This window comes from Lagenorhynchus albirostris, chromosome 1 (genome assembly GCF_949774975.1).
Source record: "Lagenorhynchus albirostris chromosome 1, mLagAlb1.1, whole genome shotgun sequence".
Classification (NCBI taxonomy): Eukaryota; Metazoa; Chordata; class Mammalia; order Artiodactyla; family Delphinidae; genus Lagenorhynchus; species Lagenorhynchus albirostris.
The window spans coordinates 50417491-50436952 of NC_083095.1; the positions used below are offsets into that span (position 1 = coordinate 50417491).

The window sequence follows — 19462 nt, forward strand, 5'->3', positions numbered from 1 at the left end:
AATACAAAAAACTCATGATGCACAAAATAGCAAAAGTTTAAATACAGACAGGCTCCAACAATCCTGTGTCAAGTCATAGTGGAGCCCAAAGCAAAAGAAAAAAATATGTGTCCCTACATAGATGTTTGATTGTATTTTTTTTTTTTTTTGGGGTACGCGGGCCTCTCACTGCTGTGGCCTCTCCCATTGCGGAGCACAGGCTGCGAAAGCGCAGGCCCAGCGGCCATGGCTTACGGGTCCAGCCACTCCACGGCATGTGGGATCCTCCCGGACCGGGGCACGAACCCGCGTCCCCTGCATTGGCAGGTGGACTCTCAACCACTGCGCCACCAGGGAAGCCCTCATTGTATTTTTTTACTGTTATTTTTTTTCTGGGACATTGATGGGGTTGAGGAAATATTGAAAATGAAAAAGTAGGTGTATTAAAAATCACATTCAGTTTCAATATTTTATTTTTACTCAAAATAGAATTTATTCTAATTTTACTTTCCTGGCTTTCAAGGAAGCAAACTCATCACTTACTAGCTTTGTAAACCTGAGTGAGTTTCTTAACCTCTCTGTCTTAGTTTCGTCCTCTGTAAAAATGGTAGGGCAAACAGTGCCACCTCACAGGGTTGTTGTGAAGGTTAAAAGAGTTATTACGTTTTAAGCGCTTAGAACAGCACCCTGTCCAAATTCTCTACAAGGTACACCTTTGTTATCACTGTATCTTTATTATATAGACAATGAAAGTTTTAGAAGATCAGAGATAAGTGATCAGCTCTAGCTGGGATGATTGGTCACTCATTATCTGCTATATCACTGCACAGGAACATATGCTCCATGGGGGCTTGCTCACCACCTTATACTTGGGTCTACAATAGGTCAAGCCTACGATAGGCACTTGATACATACTGTTTCATCGGACAGATGACAATCAGAAAGTTCTTCACAAAGAAGATGGAATTTGAGTTGGTTGGCCTTCATTAAATGATAGGAATAAAATTGCAGATGATGAGGGAAGGTATGATGATATTAAGTGTGCTGAGTTTGAGTTACTAGCAATATATGCAACTGGAAACATCCACCAGTCATACGGAAATGTGAGGTTAGCACCTGGAAGAAAGAACAAAAGTGTAAAGTTGGGCATGATTCACATGGTTGTAATAGGAGCATCACATAAGTAGATGCCCTCTCTAGAGGAGCAGGTGTGTACAGGGCATAGCAAAGAGCAAAGGACCAAGATGTGGAGACAATGACTGGATGAGTCTGACGAGGAGCTGGGGAAGACATCTTAGAATTCAGGATGACTCTCAAGAAGTAAGAGCCGCCACATCGTATGACATCTCCCTGACTCCTAACACATCTCTGAAATAAGTGAAAATGATCTGGATTAGATCCTTAAAGGTGCTCGCTAAAAATTATTTTGTGTCTTCCAAAAGCTGATGAAAGTTCAAATGAAACATTTAGCAGTTAATAGCGTAGGGAATTCCCTGGCAGTCCACTGGTTAGGACTCCGTGCTCTCACTGCTGGGGGCCCAGGTTCAATCCCTGGTTGGGGAACTAAAATTGAGACTAAAAAAAAAGCAGTTAATAGAGTATTATTAACATCATATATTTACTTCTAACTACATTCCAGAAAACATATTTACAAGCCATTTATTAGCTCATGGGGGATAAGCTGGCATGATATACACTGCTGGTCACCCGACTTAACCTATCCCTTGCTCTCTTGAGAAAACCCAAATTTGGTCCCCATGGCCAGGTGCCATGGAAAGGGCACCATGGTCAAGCCCTGAGGCGGTGTTCTCGATTCAATTCTAGCCAGTGAGACATGAGAAAAAATCTGCTGGGTGGGGGCATAGTTCTGGGAGAAATTCTCTTGCTAATAAGGAGTGATAGGCAAGAAGTAACCATTCCTTCCCTCTGACTCTGGAAATCCTGCTGGGATTCGGTGCTTAGAAGTGCTTCAGCTGTCTTGGGACCATAAAGGAGGAGCCGATGCCTAGAGGGTGGCAGAGAGGAAAGTTGGATAGAACCTAGGTCTACCATGATGTCACCGAGCCACTGGATTAACCAATTCTAGAACCAACCCATCTCTGGCCTTTTAAATGGAACAATAAATCCCCCTATTGTTTAAACCCATTTGCATCAGAGTTTCTGTGACTCAAAGTCAATCATGGTTATGCGTTTAAGAAGACCTGACCTTCCCTCATCTAGTGATTCATCAATTTTACCAGAATCCAGCTTTCATATGTGTGGGATGAATTAGACCTGTAAATTCCCAAAATGTGGATCCTTTGCTTCTTGGAATCAGCATCTATAATGAATAAAAGATTTTAGCATATGCTTGTTTTAAATGTATCAGTAAATTACTAGGCTCACACACCAACAGAGATACCTCACCTAAGCTGCCTTGCCACACAAGATTGGAGACTCTAATAATAAGTGGACTCTATTCAGAGAAGCAGCTGGAATAAGGGGCTCAGTAAGAAGCTTGATTGTGGATTACATGCTCTTTCATTTGTTACACAAATATTTGTTTCCAGCTGGAGTAGAAGTCCCATATTAATTAGAGCTAGAATTGCTGACTTGATTTACAGAATGTAGACAAGAAACACTCCTCATTCCTTACTCTAAAAAGTTAGAGGGGTAAAGGAGGGAGTGACATTATTCATACCAGAATAGCTTAGAGATGAGGTTGCATCACTTATGAAACTTTAAGGAATCAAAGAAGACAGTGACACCAAATACAAAGCCAATTAACCCTTCTATCTGGCAGCTGATAGCATTTCAGCACTTCCGTTTTCTTTTTCCCCTCATTAATTTTAAATGCTATTGACAAGACTTTTCTTTAACCTATTAATTTGTTTTTATTCCCCTCCCACCCCATGCAATGACTCCTCTCTCCCTTCTACCATTTGAGCAAAGGATGCTTGCGGAAGAGCATAAGGCACAAGTTGCCTGCAATATATTTTCCTTCTTATGTTTTCAAAAGCTTAAGCCATTGATTAATTTGTGAGGTGCGTGTATGGTAGGCGGGTTGGGGGGACCTGTAAGGGAAACATGAAGAAAGTGGAATGTTCGTCAAACTAAAAGATTCCAGGAGACAGGAGGCAAGGACAGAGGTCTATGGGCCCCTCATGCATCAGGGCCCAGAGCCATCTCCATAATAGTGCCCTAAGGAGGTGACCAAATGTTCAAAGGCCCAGCTTTATAATACACCTAAAGAGATAGAACTCTAGGCAGTAGCCTTGCCAAAGGTCCCCAGGCTCTAAGTGCCACAGGGGAAAAAAACAGAGCCAGTAGGTTTGAAGGGACTGTACTTGCCAGGGCAGTGGGTGTCTCAGAGGACACCAATACAGTCCAGGGACTGAAGACCAGAGGGCCTTCCCCTGTATCTTGGCACTATGAGACCCGGGGCTTCCAAACAACCCTTGGGGCGAGGAGGCTCTGGGGGGCAGTCAGGTATGCCTGTGGGTACATTTCCTTCTTGCTGTGTAGGAAAAGGTGAGGTTGAAGTTAAGTTGATTTCAATACATGAAAAAACTCAGTATCCCTTGCCACCTAGGTCTGCGGCCTGGGAGTCACACCTGCAAACATTGACTATTTAGGGCCCTTACTCAGTGAAATTCCTCTCTACATTAAGTTAGTTGTGTCCACTTTGGTAACATGCCAGAAACCCTTGACTCTAGACTTGTCTTAAAATCTCTAAGTACAGAGGCTCTCACGTGGAGGGGCACAGCTCACGTGGTGCCAGACCATTCTAGATAGAGACCAACTAGCAGCACCAGAAACACCTCTTTGCATTTGAGGACCGGAACATCAGACGGCCCAATCTAATGCTTGACTGCAAGCAACAGAAGACAGCCATGCTCACTGTTTCTCAGCTGGTGTGTATTGGGAGGATATTGAAGAGTTCATAGGATGAATGGGAGGGCTGGAGGCCAAGGCTCAGGAAACGGGCTGGACACCCAGAGAGGATGGGCAGTAGGGACCACAGCCAAGGTCATGCCACAGGACTGTCTGCCCCTGCTAGTACTCCACTGCTGCCCACAGCACGACATCATCGCCGCAAGTGGTTTCTGAACCATCTCTGAATCTTTGCTTCACTCCCTTGATATTCAAAGTCCCAGAGAGGAGGGTCTGACTGGCTGAGACTGGTTCCTACCCTGAATGTCTGGCGTAGGGAGGAGGGATCGCCCTTGATACAGGGTGGAGCACTGCACCTTGACACACAATGTGGCATTGCCTCCAGATGGAAAGGGAGATGCTGAGCAGAAAACAAACTAGCCCACGGTCCACTACATTCCCAGCCACTTAGGGAGAACAAAAGGGTGTTAAAGTTTTGTAAGCTCCAGCTTTAAATGAGCTACCTTGGAAATATATTTGCCTTATTTCCTGGAATCTAGCCCTGTAAAAGCTTTACACAGGCTCGTAATTTCACTCCCAGATCAACTTGCAACCCATGACCCTGATTGCTGCCCGGTACTTGGCCCTGGATCGCTTCTCCTGTTGATTTTAGATTACTATAGCAATTCCCCGGCTCAGGGACAGAGAGACCTGCCAAGCACCCACATTCAGAACAACATTTTCACTTTATCTCTCCCCTCTTACCTCTCCCCTGATGCCCATGAGTCCTGTTGGCTACCTGGTAAAGTTAAGAGGGAGGATAAGCTTAAGGACTATAGAATTAGAAAGTATTTTCATCTCCCTACTTAGAAGCAGAACTAAATTCTCAGAAAAATAGGAATATGGCCTGTTTTTTAAGCTCTTCAGAGGCAGGAAAACAGTGTCCTCGATACATCCAACAGTAAATAAGACACAAACTGTGTTTGAAGATTCAGGAGAAAACAGAAAACACTTGATAAAAACGGGAAGGAAGGGAGGGGAGGGATAAATTAGGAGGTTGGGATTAACATATACACACTACTATATATAAAATAGATAACCAACAAGGACCCACTGTATAGTACAAGGAACTATACTCAATATTTTGTAACAAATCTATAAGGGAAGAGAGTCTGAAGAAGAATATATATTTATAACTGAATTGCTGTGCTGTACACCTGAAACTAACACGATATTGTAAAGCAACTCTACTTCAATTTAAAAAACAAAACAAAAAAACAGGAAGGAAGATGCACACACACAGGAGGAAGAGTCTGTCCAAGGGGTCACGACAATGGCCGGGGACATAGCGTCCCCACATCTATGATTGCTCCTGGCTGCTTCGCCAGCTTTGGGCCAGGCGGACATAGTGAGCAGACAAAGCCTCTGTTAGAGGTCAAGACCTCTCTCACATCTGTCAGCGCTGGAGGGCAAAAGCCTCAGGATCTGTGTCTGACCAAAGAATCTCCTTTTTTCAACCTGTTTTCAAGAGGTTCATTATGATGTGAGAGGGGAACACACCCTCCGGAAAGGGAAAAATTAAGTGAGGTCTAAGGGCACTGTTCAAAACTACAGCTACGCTACACACCTACAGTGAGCACTACAAAGTCTTAGAAAGTATTTATAAGCCGTGAATACCAATGCTTAACGGATGCTAATTCATTGATTTTCTTTTAAAAAGAAAAGCTGGGAAATTTTAAGTGAAGGCAAAATCTTTCCAATGCTTCCTGTTCTAATTTTCCTTAACTTTTTCACTCGGTTCACTCTGTATGTGAGGGTCTTGTGTTGTCGGTTGGGCTGAAGGGAGGGCTAAGTCACCCCAGACTGTGCTTCCCTCAGCCTTCCCCAACCTGTGTGTAACTGAGTGTGCCTATTAGCAGGGCCTTGAGAGCCACAGCACCAGTGGCCCCAAAGTTGCCCACTGGCCAACAGTGAACAGGTTCTAGCCAGCCCTCCCTCAGGTTTGGACAGCTGCTTTGTACCTAGCCCTGAGGTGGGGTGGGAAGTCCGGACAAGACGAGGCAAGCTTTTGCTGAGTTCTGTGGATGCATGGGGGCAGGGAGCCTGCTCTGGGCTTACTCCACGTTAGGCTCCCAAGTGGGAAATCCAGGGCAAAGTTAGAGTCCTGAAGGAAAATAGAGCAAGTCTGAAAATTCTAAGGGCTCCACTGAGACACAGAAGCCTGTATGTCCTCCCCGCTCCCTTTCCTCATAGCTGATCACTCTGCTAAAGGAGATTCTGCCTCATGCAACAGCAAGTATGTTAAAACAGGAGGAAAGTGAAACGATGTGCGGCTGATTTTTCATCCCAGGTGAAGCCAAAGTATATAGCAATTATAAATATTATATAAAATATAAATAAAATATCTAATATTAAAGTTCCTCACAGCATTTTCTTAAATATGGGCTGAAGGTCATGGAATGAGGTTTTTGTGTGACTCACATTTATTTCTTTCCCTTTCTTAGCTGTCACACGCATCCCACAATAAAAGGCTTTCTAGCCTATTATTACTTCAGGAACACTAACGTTTCTCAGGGGACCTCCCTACCCCAAGGAGTTTTTACTCTATCTCCAAAGACGATAGAACTATCTCAAACAGTGTGTCAATTTATGGGCTTAGTTAAGACATAAATTACTCGGCCATCAATCAGATCTGCATAGATTTGCTATATTAGACCAAGGTGCACATCTGAGGGCAAGCCTTCAGCTGGTCAGAAATTCCCAGGGTGAGTTTTACAAGCAGCGCTGGAACCCTCATGCCTCCATGGCTTTTGTTGTAAGTTGTTGTCTCTCTTTTTTTTTTTTTTTTTTGCGGTATGCAAAGGTCACTGTTGTGGCCTCTCCCGCTGCGGAGCACAGGCTCCGGACGTGCAGGCTCAGCGGCCATGGCTCACGGGCCCAGCCGCTCCGCGGCATGTGGGATCTTCCCAGATCGGGGCACGAACCCGCGTCCCCTGCATCGGCAGGCGGACTCTCAACCACTGCGCCACCAGGGAAGCCCAGTTGTTGTCTCTTGATCATGATGTTATGAGGTTCAGAAGGAAGTGAAAAATGACTTCGATTTCAAAATGGAAATGTAATATATGAGTTCAACAAGATCTAGGTACACTACATATTTTAATTTATAAAGATGCTCCCAAACTTTACCAGCGTTCCCTTCCTGCTCAGCAGATCACCCAGCCTCCTGCTTCATAAAGAAGGGAAAGGGCATCAGGACTGATATCTCCCTCCATTTCTCTCCTTTCTACTTCCTAACTTGCATTTTCACTCACCTCCTTCTTTCTAGCTGAAGGAATGTGTACCCCCCTCCAAGACCCACATGGTGCTTCTGATAGTATCCCCACCACCTGGACGCCTCAAACCATCAACAGCCCCCATCCTCTTTCTTCTTCATTTTCTCTCTTGTTAGTAATTCCCCCTCTCCCTCTTCTCCCTGAGAAACATGGTCAACGCTCTCCATCCTAAAAAACCTCTCAGTACTACTTCTCACCTTCTCTCTGCCAATCTCCTTGAATCCACTGTCTTCCTGTCTCTTCACCTGCCACTCATACCACACTGATTGCCCTTAATACTAGCTTTTTTCCCACTTACACTTTCTCCTTTGGATGTTTACATCTATTCTCATGGAGTCACATATTACTTAAAAACGGATAATTCCAAAGATCTACCTAGCCTTGAACTCTTGTCTGAGTTCCAAACCATTTCTAAGTGCATACTGGTCATACCCACCTGGGTGTACCAGAGGCACCTAAATAAATAAGTCTAAATCCAAACTCATCCACTGTCTCATCTCTTCTCAAACCCACACCCCCAGAAAATGCCTGAATTTTATCTACCTGAGTTATTACCAAACATCAGAAATTCTAGTACTTCCCTGATGGTCCAGTGGCTAAGATGCTGCACTCCCAATGCAGGGGGCCCAGGTTTGATCCCTGGTCAGGGAACTAGATCCCACATGCCGCAAGGAAGATCCCGCACGAGGTAACAAAGATCCCACGTTCCACAGTTAAGACCCGGCGCTGCCAAATAAATAAATAAATATTTTTTTTAAAAAAGAAAGAAATTCTATAAACAGGAAAAGACTACATATGTTAAATAATCCCAAAGATATAGAGGAATACGGGGGAAATCTGTGACACCCATAAAAACAAACAAGCAAAACACTAAAGAATAACCTAAAGGATTATTGAATAAAGAACCCCCCAGATTGACATATATACACTAATTTGTATAAAATAGATAACTAATAATAACCTACTGTATAAAAAAATAAAATATATATATACTACCATAGTAAAAAAAAATTTAATAGCAATTCATATGCACATTATTGTGGTATTACTTGCATTTCTGTATCTGATTCTTTCTGGAGGAGTTTAAAGGTTAACTTGATAGTTTAAATTTTATTGATAGATTTCCTTTATGCTATAAAGGCAATACTTTGTGTGTTTATGCTTGGATGCAATCTGGAATAAAATGAAGTAATTTTAAGCTCCCCCCCCCAAAAAAAATACATGAATTACAAAAAAAAAAGAAACCCCCAAAGGAATATGGACAAATATATTAGAATAGTGAATTAATATGGTATCTTACAGACAACTGGTGTAGATGAGACATCTAATAATTAAGAAGTCATTAACTGATGGTACTTGCTTGGATTTAATTTGCTTAGGCCTACCATTTCCAATTGAAAAGATCAAAGGACATCATTACCTGGAATATGGTATTACTGTTGGCAAAGTGGATTTGCCTGCTGAATCTGCCCAACACAGCAGGAACATGTGCTTCTAGAAGAAAAGTAAATGTGATTTGTAGCTTTCCATGCTCACTTATGGTAAGAGCAGACACCACAGTAAGCAAGCCCTAGAAGTACCAGGGGAAAAAGCCAGCAGGAGAAGATGGGTGTCAAAAATCTTCACTTACTCCATGTGCAAACAAAGTTACACACGTCACAAATGACAGTCACTTTCTACAAGTGCCTCCGAGATATAAGAGAACTGGATTCTCATCAATATTCACCAGTCCCCAGCTCTAACGTGTACATTATTCAGTGACCTTTGGCAAATGATTTAAATTTTCTGAGATGATTTCCAGACCTAAAAAAGGACTGTCACACAGTTGCAAATCACTCGACGAAATCAAGCTCCAGCTCCAGCAAGAGAGTTAAGTGTTTGAAATTCACAGTCCTGCCAACTGACTTGTAGAATGTTCAAATATAACTTTCCAGTCGCCAAAAAATGGAATCCTGTTAGCTTACACTTCTAGGAAATGTCAGATGAGGCAATTTGGAAAATCCACCTGCTGTGCATAAGCCTGAATCTGAAACAATAAATGGTCCATTTTTCTCTGGAAGTTGAATTCTACTGAATTAATCTTGTTACAAGATGAAAGCCTGAAAGTAAATATGATGAATCACTCCTCCTACCACGCCTGTGTGTGGTGCTAGCGCGGCTCCCCGCTTTCTCCCTAACACGGCTCTAGTCAGGAGCCAAGCATCTGAAGCAAAGTGTGATCAACAGATGCTCGTTTCCATAATTGGCACTTTTCCAGTAGCCAACCCCAAATTTAATTAGCCACTTATCTGAAGCAGAAAAGGATTTCTAAAGCATTCTAGTAACCTGTGCTCCTTCTTTCCTCTGGTCCCTACCCCAGCCCCCTGTGCCTCCTCACCCAGAAGCCTTTGAACCATGCATAGCAAGAACAGGATGTGTGCTACTTCTTAATGTAAATAAACAACTCTCAAAAATGTCCTTGAGATTGTCCTACTAGAGAGAATAATATTCCATTGAACTGAAGACCACATATGGTACGTAGGAAGGACAGTAGAAATGAGGCTGCACATGTAACTCAGTGCTAGCACATCAGCACTTCACCTGGGTTAACTCACAACTTGTCTACTATAACCTACCCAGCTCTGGACTCCCTCCAACCTGCGGTTGTATCCCACAGGGTCCCAGTGGCTGCGCTTATTTAATATTGCTTGAGCAATAACCTCACCCCACTCTTCACTCTGTCGATCTTGTATTCAGCGAATTCTGTCATAGCTCCAAATCTCTTGGAACAAAGACATTGTCTACACTTAGTCCTCTTGGCAACTATCTGCTATATGATGGGGTTTCCAGGAACACATGTGACTTCACAGTCACCTCAGGGGGTCTCATTGGCTCAGGGGGCTGGTGTCAAGCTGAAGCAGAAGGTATAGATGCCCATGGGGTACTGGCAGACGGTGAGGGGAGGTTAGGCCGAGCACTACCAGCTGGGGCCATGTTCCTCTTGCCTGCCCAGCACCTTTGCCCTGTTTCCTGCGAGCAAATCTCCTCTTGGTGGTGGTGAACCCATCCATGTGGTTCAGTCAGCTGACCAGCCCCCCACCTCCACCCAGAGCACCCAATTTCTCCAAGGCCACAGTGACTGCGATAAAGTTGGACCTGTGACCCAGGTCAAGCCAAACCTCTTGAAATTTGGGTTCTCAGATAGGCTTTCTCCCTGCACTGAGCTAAAAGAATGTAAGTCTTGCTTACCACTGGAGAGAATCTATCTACCAGGTGGAGGCGGGGGGCCTTCCCATACCACACCATTTGAGCCTTGCGTCCAGCCCTGCCTGGAGCCTGGATTTCACTTCCATGAGCTAATCAAGTCCCGTGTTTGCTTAAGCTACATAGGATGTGGTTCTTTCCCTGAAAGCCTCCCTACTAGTAAACACCTAATCTCATCCCCTCCCCAGTTTCTGCCTAACTTATTTAGATGACTGTCTTCCTTCCTTTTGTGGTCTTTGCCTAAAATTCTCCATATCTTCCCCTCCAGCCCTTTAAACTCAGGTCAGAATCTAACTATTAAAGGGATACTTCCTATATTAACGCATACCCGCCAAAGCCTTCCAGCCTTTGATGTATGCCTACATGAAAATATTCCATCCCATCATCATATCCTAAGTGCTATTCCATAAGATCCATTCTTGCTCTATCATTGTTCTTTAACCAAGAGGTTTTAATTGGTGGGAAAAAAGAGAAGATTCTCATTTTAAAGTGTCCTAGCTTTTGAAAATGAACCCCCATGGTGAAATACGCTGAGGATCCAAGCTGTGTGCATGTGTGTTTTTAATAAGCGCTAGCATTTGAAAGCTTATTGTATGCCAGGCAGTGTGCTGAGCACCTTACATGAACTTTTCATTAATCCTTACAAAAACCTTACGTGCTGGGTACTTTTTCTCTCCTATTTTAAAGAAGGGGTATTAAGGCTTCAGGAGGTTAAATAATCTGCTCAAGGTCACCCAGCTGGTAGGCTGAAGTCTTTGCACTGAGTGAATCCACAGACCCTTCTTACCATCCCTAATCCCCTAACCCACACACCAGGGAGCAGTCATTTGCCTTCTTGGAACACCCCAATGAGGCTTCCGTTGGAGTTGCTCTGCACAAGTAACTCAGTGCTAGCAGGTCAGCGTTTTAACTGAGTTAACGTAAAGCTCTTCTACTGTGACCTACCCACCACTGGACCTCCTCCAACCCACAGCCAGATCCCAGGGGATCCCAGTGGCTAGGATCATTTAATATTGCCCGAGTAGCATTAAATTATTCATTTTATCAATAGTATTAATATCCATTTTTAGACTTAAATGAAATATGCTTGGTTATTTTGCTTCCTGGTCCACAGCAATTCTTTTTTTTTTTTTTTTTTTTTTTACGGTACGCGGGCCTCTCACTGTTGTGGCCTCTCCCGTTGTGGAGCACAGGTTCCGGACGCGCAGGCTCAGCAGCCATGGCCCACGGGCCCAGCCGCTCCGCGGCATGTGGGATCTTCCTGGACCGGGGCATGAACCTGTGTCCCCTGCATTGGCAGGTGGACTCTCAACCACTGCACCACCTGGGAAGCCCCACAGCAATTCTAAAGGAATGAAAACCTAGAAGTAACTGTGAGGTGAAGGCCGAGCCCAGAAAACAGTGAGAGCTGACTAGGGGAGTTAGAAGGAGCCTGAAAAGCTATTAACAGAGCCACGGGAACTCTAGATGTGCCCAGCGCCACCCTTCCCATGGCTCTTCATTGCCTGATTCACAGCCAGCCCTCAGAGCAAGGAGCCCACCTTCTATGGACCCTGAAGGGCACCATCATCACATGAAGTGGGTCCTCCAGTGCACTGGGGGCAGCATACAGCCCTGCAGCGTTGGCAAACATGTGAATCTACTAAAAAGCTTATGTGGGGATTAAGTAGATATTCTTTTTTATGAATATGCAATCATCAAACTGTCCTTAAAAATATCTCAGTTCATCTTGGCTCTTCCCTAGGTGGTGGTTTTGAAGCCAGGAATCACATCTAATGTCTCTACCTTCATAATGTGTCATATAGTGCTTAATGCCCAAATGCCTTTATTACATAGGTAATGAGTTCTGTTTCTTTCTGTGATGAGCCAATTGTACATCCTTATTATAAACACTGTCCAATTTATAAATGTTTTATTTTAGATATCATTCCAGAGAAATCACTCCCTGAAACTTAAATGTTTAACTTAAAAAAGAAGGGCACCTCAAAAAAGAAAGAAGGGCACCTCAGTCTCTTCATCAGCACGCATATATTTTTATTTGCCCACAGATCCAAGAAGACTAGAACAAGAATAAGAAGAGTAGGGAAAGTATTTTAGAAACTGGGACAGGTAGTGAGAAAAAGTAGAGGAGAGAGAAAATCTGTATCAAATGTAAGCATAAATGGTTATCTCAGGAAAGAAGGAAATCTCTCCCCACACACCCCTTACTTCCATCTCTACTCTACAGATATTTTAAAAAACATGATATTTTTGTATCAAACTTTGTAGAACTCTGGTAGCCAACCTCCAAGGTGACATCAGTGACTCTTGCCTGGTGGTATTCACACTCTTGTGTAGTGTGTGTGTGCATGTGTGTGTGCGTGTGTGTGTATTGAGGAGGTGGGTGGGCGATGCATATGTGCTTGTATATCCATGATTGGAGGGGAAAGATCAGGGTTTAAAAGTTTAAAAGCATATTCATGAAAGAAAATTAAAACATAGGTAGAAGAAAATTACTTGAAGTCCAGGCCCTCATAGAACAGGAATTCACATTGTTGTTTACTTCCCTTGCCTCTTTTTGCCTACCCAGGCCTGCTTGTTTGTACAGCACCAGGAGTTCTTGACAATGACAAAGGATGAATCAATGTTCAAGCCTAGCCTTGACAATCCTAGCAAAGGATTTGCTTGACTACATTTCTTTCTCTTAAGATTCATTCTCAAAGGTTCAGAAATGAGTTATAAAAATGTGTGTATAAATATGTATAAAGGGCACTTTAGTAAAATACTTTACAAGCACTTTCAGCACTTCCTGTGTACACCACACCAGAGCAGCTGTTTCCGGGAACCCTAAAGAAGATAGTTTCCACGCTTAGCGTCTAAATCTGACTTTATACTGCTACTCAGCTAACATCAAAACTCATTTGTTTCATTGGGAGCAAGTGGCCATATTGTTTTGATCGTTTGATAAAATAGGTGATTTTCTAAAAATTTAGATCCTCCATTATTCTATAATGCATAGAGACCTTGAATAGAATCTCTATGTATATAAAATTTTGTCTTATTTCTAGTTTTCACCTCACTGCTGGAGACAGGAAATATCAAGCTGGCTTAAACAGAATCAGGTCAGATGCTTCTGTCTTCAGTTAATAGTGAGAAAAACCCTAATAGTTTAGGGCCTGCTTTGTACCTAGCACTTTACATAGATTATCTTTAATCCTTACAACAGACTTAGAAGGTAATATTAACCCCATTTTACAGATAGGAAAAATGTGGTTCAGAGGGGTTAAGTAACTTGCCTAAAATCACCCAGCTTGTAAGTCCTGGAGCCTGGATTGGAAGATCTCTCTTTACCTCCAAAGCCTTTGTTCTTTTCATAGCAACACCTGGCCTATTAAACAGGGCTTTTATTTTCCATCTGATCTCAAGGCCTCCTGTTACCTGCAGCAAAATAGCTTTACAGGTCTTTGTCCTCCCACAAGAAAACTGAAACATCTCACGAGCAGTAGTGAATTGAGGTCTGTGGGCAGGGTGCGGGCCTTAGAGGGGACGCAAAGACACAGCCAGCACACCTCACTCAGCCTTTTCCACACAGACAGAAGTGGAAGCCAAACACCTTGCCTAGAATGTTTAATTATTAAAAACTCATAAGTTCTTCCTAAAAAAGAAGGGAGAAGGTTTACTCACAAGAGTTAAAATAGTCATAGAACAGATCAGGTACAGTAGCTTAATCTTATTACTTAATCTCTTTCATTTTTTCCGGTGCTTATTTCCTGGGCCAACGTATTGTTTTTTGCTTACAGAGTCACCAGTTGACTCATTCCTAGAGTTTTAGAAACTAGAGTCCTAGAGTCCTAGAGTTTTAGAAACTCTCCATTCCTTGGTTTTCAGTAACTTACCCTTCCTTCTCTGTAGTTGGAATAAGGGGTTTAAACATTCCTACTCTGAAATAGTGTCGTTAACTCTTCAGATTCCTGACAGCTATAGAGCACCCATGTGCCAGACGCTGTTCTTGGAAATTTGAGGTGCTTCCTCTCTTGAATGCAACTTCCTGTCTGGCAGATATTGAGGTAAGGGTTCAAGTTTGGTGTCCCTCCTTCAAACACAACTTCTCTAGTCATTGACTTGTTTCAACAGTGGTTTCTGAGCACCTACTAAGCACCAGGCTAGTAATTCTCAAAATAATTAGTTAGTCAGTAACTGCTACTCTGCTAGTTTGGCTGCAGGGCCAGGAGTACGTGAATAAAATAACTAATGCTCATCATGATAGCTAACACTCATACAGGGCTTAAGAAGGACCAGGCACAGTTCCAAGGGCTTTATGTACGTTAAACCATTTGATTCAACACCAACCCTCAATTTACAGTTAAAGGAACTGAGGCACAGAGAGGTTAAGATACTTGCCTGAGCTCACACAGCTTGTAAACCAAGATCTGAACCCAGGCAGCTAGGTTCCAAGTCCACATTCTTAAACACTGTGCTACATTGATTCTCATATGATTAGGTTAATGGTAGCCCAGGAATGTTGTTATTTAAAAAGCAGACAAATGTTTTCCCCAAATGCCAACCCCAGCAAAAATCATTTATGAAACTATATTTTACCTCTCATAGTCATGAGCAAAGAAATGGTTAAAATGAGCTGCTTCATGTGTTCTGTAATTCTGAGCAGTTGTGTATGTTGAGTGCATCCATTACTTAGCAGAATGTGACTGCTGACTCTGCCATTCAGAAGAATCACACTGAACCTGAAGTGGTAATAATTCAAAATTGACAAGCTTGGAGAGACTTGAAAAGCCAGGCATGTTATTAGCATTTAATGGCATCAAGTATTTAATAGACCATAGTAGAAAGTATTACAAGAATGAATCTCAATAAATCAGCAGATTCCAGGAATATTTGGGGGCTAAGAATTTTTAAAGTATTTTATATATAAGTGGTGGTTATTCCTGGAAATGAATCCCTTAAGTTGACAAAATAGGTGTTTTGTTTTTTGGGTTTTTTTTTTTTTTGACAGAATAGTTTTAGGTTTCTTAAAATGTTTATTTTTAGAACGGTTCAACTAGAGCAAAAATAATTTAAACCTTAAAAAATTGTTCAACACTACATTGTTCTAAAGATACAACACAGACTTGTTAAATAATGAGAAAAATAAAAATTAACTTTCTAATTATCATATAAAGACATGTGACACTGTTATATAAAAGTAAAAAATTATGACAATTGCATATCAGCTCAATATAATCCTTATGAAAGATTTTTAAGTCTTGATGTAAGTAAATTCTATTAGTTCCTACCTGTGAGTCAGTGTTGGTAGAACTGGCATGCTAGGCTGAGACTAGGATACTAGAAGACTATTTTACTGAAAGAAGTACTAAAAATAATGTACATTCCTTTCTTGTTCAATTCAGTATGTCAGTGACCCCTAAAAAATGAGGGAGACCCAAGTCATTTCCAGTTGGAAGATGTCACATAAAATTGGCATTTCCGGGCTTCCCTGGTGGTGCAGTGGTTGAGAATCCGTCTGCTAATGCAGGAGACACGGGTTCGATCCCTGGTCTGGGAAGATCCCACATGCCGCGGAGCAACTAGGCCCGTGAACCACAACTACTGAGCCTGCGCGTCTGGAGCCTGTGCTCTGCAGCAAGAGAGGCCACGACAGTGAGAGGCCTGCACACTGCGATGAAGAGTGGCCCTCGCTTGCCACAACTAGAGAAAGCCCTCGCACAGAAATGAAGACCCAACACAGCCAAAAATAAATTTAAAAAAAAAAATTGGCATTTCCATCATCTCTCAAAAACCACCCAACAAAAAACAAGGGAAAGGAGAAACTGAAATAAAAATCTCATCTTAAAAAAAAAAAACACCTGTTTTCAATTTAACCACAAAATAGGTGGAAGGGGTACAAAAGCAGTGGAGTTTGAACAAAGACATGAAAGGAAGCTGAGAGAGGGCACCCAAGGCTACATATCTCAGAAAGAGCTTAATAGTGCAACCAATGAGATGCACGTACTGAGGTGAAAAATCAATAGCTCCGTTTGTACAGCAATGGAAGTAAGGTGGTGTTATGGGTTGAATTGTGTCTCTCCAAAAGATGCGTTGAATTCCTAACCTCGGGTACCTATGAATGTGACCTTATTTGGACATAGAGTTTGAAGACATAATCAAGGTAAAATGAGGTCATACTAGATTAGAGTGCGCCCTAATGCAATGACTGGTGTCTTTATAAGACAGAAGTTCGGACACAGAGACACAGAGAGGAAAAAGCCACGTGAAGGTGAAGACAGAGACTGGAGTGATGCATTTACAAGCCAAGAAACACCAGGGTTGCTGGCAGCCACCAGGAGCTAGTATGGAGGCATGGGATGGATTCTCCCTCAGAGCCTCTAGAAGGAGCCAACCCTGCCAACACCTTGATTTCGAACTTCTAGCCTCCAGAACTGTGACACAATACATTTATGTTGTTTTAAGCCACCTGATCTGTAGTACTTTGTTACGGGAACTCTAGCTGTCTAATACAGATGGGTAGGCTGGTAGAGTGAGTTTCCCTGGACCTAGTTGTGTTTTTTAAACTATTATTTTTATTTATTTATTTATTTATTGGCTGCACCCTGTGGCTTGTGGGATCTTAGTTCCCTGACCAGGGATTGAACCCATGTCCCCTGCAGTGGAAGCACAGAGTCCCAACCACTGGACCCTCAGGGAAGTCCCAACCTAGTTTGGTTTTGAGTAGCAGAGAAGGTAGAACTAAACTAGAATCCCACAGACAAGCCATATTCGCAGGAAGTCATATGTTCATAAGGAGAGAAAAGAGACTACACTGTGAACAGCTCTGCACTGCCTATCTTCACTGGCTGGGGAGGAGAAAAGGCTAAAATATCTCACATGCAAAACCCTGGGTCAAAAGAAAAATTCTCCATGATATAGAAGGTGTCCTTGGCCTCTTCACAAATAAATAAATATTTATATATTTATTTATTTGTGAATAAATAAATTTATTTATTTCCTATAAATAAATATTTAATGTAGGAAAAATTCTCCTCACTCAAAGACAAGGAATGAAAAAGGAACCAACAAATTTATAAGGGAAAAAATGAACAGAAAAAAAAATGCTGATGAATAGTCACCATGAAAATGGTACCTCAGAGCAGATGAAAATTCTGAATACATATTTTGCCTTAAATTTTTAAAAAATGTAATGGAGCAGTTGTTTTCAGAAAGCAAGCATGAAATAAAGAAACAACACTCAGAGAAGTGGGAGGTGAGATGACTGAAGGAGCTGAAACATAAGCTGACAGAGCTCAGGAAAGAAGTGAATGAAAAAGGAAAAATAAAACCATGATAGAAATGTAATCAAAACCGGAAACAGGGTAAGGGTAAAAAGATACAGTATGGAACATAGCGGTCAGAAATGTGAAAAAGGTACAAATTGAAATGTAAACAAAGATCAAAATGTTCAGAGAGAACTTTATAAATATCAGAGCAGGAGTAGGCATTCAATATTCACAAAATAAAAGGACCTGAGGACAACAACATGAATAGTGGAAGAGAACAGACAGTTAAAGATATATTTCAAGAAAACTTTCCTGTAAGAAAAGAAGACGAATTTACAAATTGAAATTGCATAGCATATCCCACAAAAATCTTGACTCAGAATGTTTACCAAACTTTGAAATTTAAAGATTTTAAAATAAATATTATTTGATCAGCCAAGGGGGTTGGGGGTTAAAGGGAGGAATCAAGACATTTATAAGGGAGAAAAATCAAATTAGCCCCAGATTTCTCTGTGACAACGTTTAATATTAGAGAGTGTAGCGATACCTGGAAATTTCTCCCAGAAGGAAAGTATATATTCCAAACTGTCATTCACTTCTAAAGGCAGTAAGCAGTTTTGAATATGCAGACACTCAGGAAATACTGTTTCCAAGAGCTCTTTCTGAAGAAACTATCAGAGGACAAATTTCAGTCAACCAAGACATAAACGGAAAAACTGCAGGAAAGAACCGCCTGTGAGCCCTAAATCTATTTAGTTGTGGAACTAGAACTAAAACAAAAGTGGGAATTATGATTATAGAACCGAATGTAAATGCTAAAAACTCTGCCAAAGGGGAAACAATGTGAATAAAAAAGTCGAGAGGGAAATGGAAAAAGGTAGGAGGTAAAGAATATTAATTTCTCCATTTTTTCTAGCTGAGGGCCACAAAATTTCTTTAAACTGAGAAATCAATTAATGAGAATATAGGAATAATTGTTACCCCAAAAAATGATATAATCTTTTTATAATGATATAATATAGATAATAGATAATTTAACTAAAATTAGGTGGAAAGGGAAGGGAGATAAAGAGGATGTACAGTATAATAATCTTATCAGTGTTCACAGTAGAGAATTAACAGATATTGACTAAAGAAATAGAAGATTAAGGATAGTATTAATCATCCTTAATAGAAAACTCTTGAATCAAAAAGGAAATAAAAATTGACATTTCAGAATACCTGAAATATAGCAATAATAAAAACACTACTAATCAGATCTTAGAGGTACAACTAAAACAGTGGTCCCAGGGAATCTCATAGTCTTTGATAACAGTTATGCCTAAATAAAAAGGAAAGAAAAAACAAAAACTTTAAACTCTGACAACTCAATATGTTAGGTTTATTTATTTTTGTTTGTTTCTTTTCTGAGGAAAACAGAATTAAGCAATAAAGATAAAAGTAGAGATTAGTGAATTAAAAAATTCAGTATCACCTCTTGATTAAAAACCCTCCCTAGAATAGGAATAGATGAATACTTCCTTAGTGTGACAAAAATGATTTCTCTCCTGGGACTTCCCTGGTGGCGCAGTGGTTGAGAGTCCACCTGTCAATGCAGGGGACACGGGTTCAATCCCTGGTCCGGGGGGATCCCACATGCCACGGGGCAGCTAAGCCCGTGCGCCACAACTACTGAGCCTGCGCTCTGGAGCCCGCGAGCCACAACTACTGAAGCCCGCGCACCTAGAGCCCACGCTCCGCAACCGGAGAGGCCACTGCAATGAGAAGCCCGAGCACCGAAACAAAGAGTAGCCCCGCTCGCCACAACTA

The 19462-nt window shown here is 41.9% G+C and overlaps 1 non-coding gene across 1 annotated transcript; it reads left to right on the forward strand.

Annotated features, from left to right (window-relative positions):
- The first annotated feature begins 7741 nt into the window (after nucleotides 1-7741).
- Nucleotides 7742-7814, forward strand: TRNAG-CCC (transfer RNA glycine (anticodon CCC)). The gene has a single exon. It is a non-coding gene; the product is annotated as a tRNA-Gly (tRNA).
- The last annotated feature ends 11648 nt before the right edge of the window (nucleotides 7815-19462 follow it).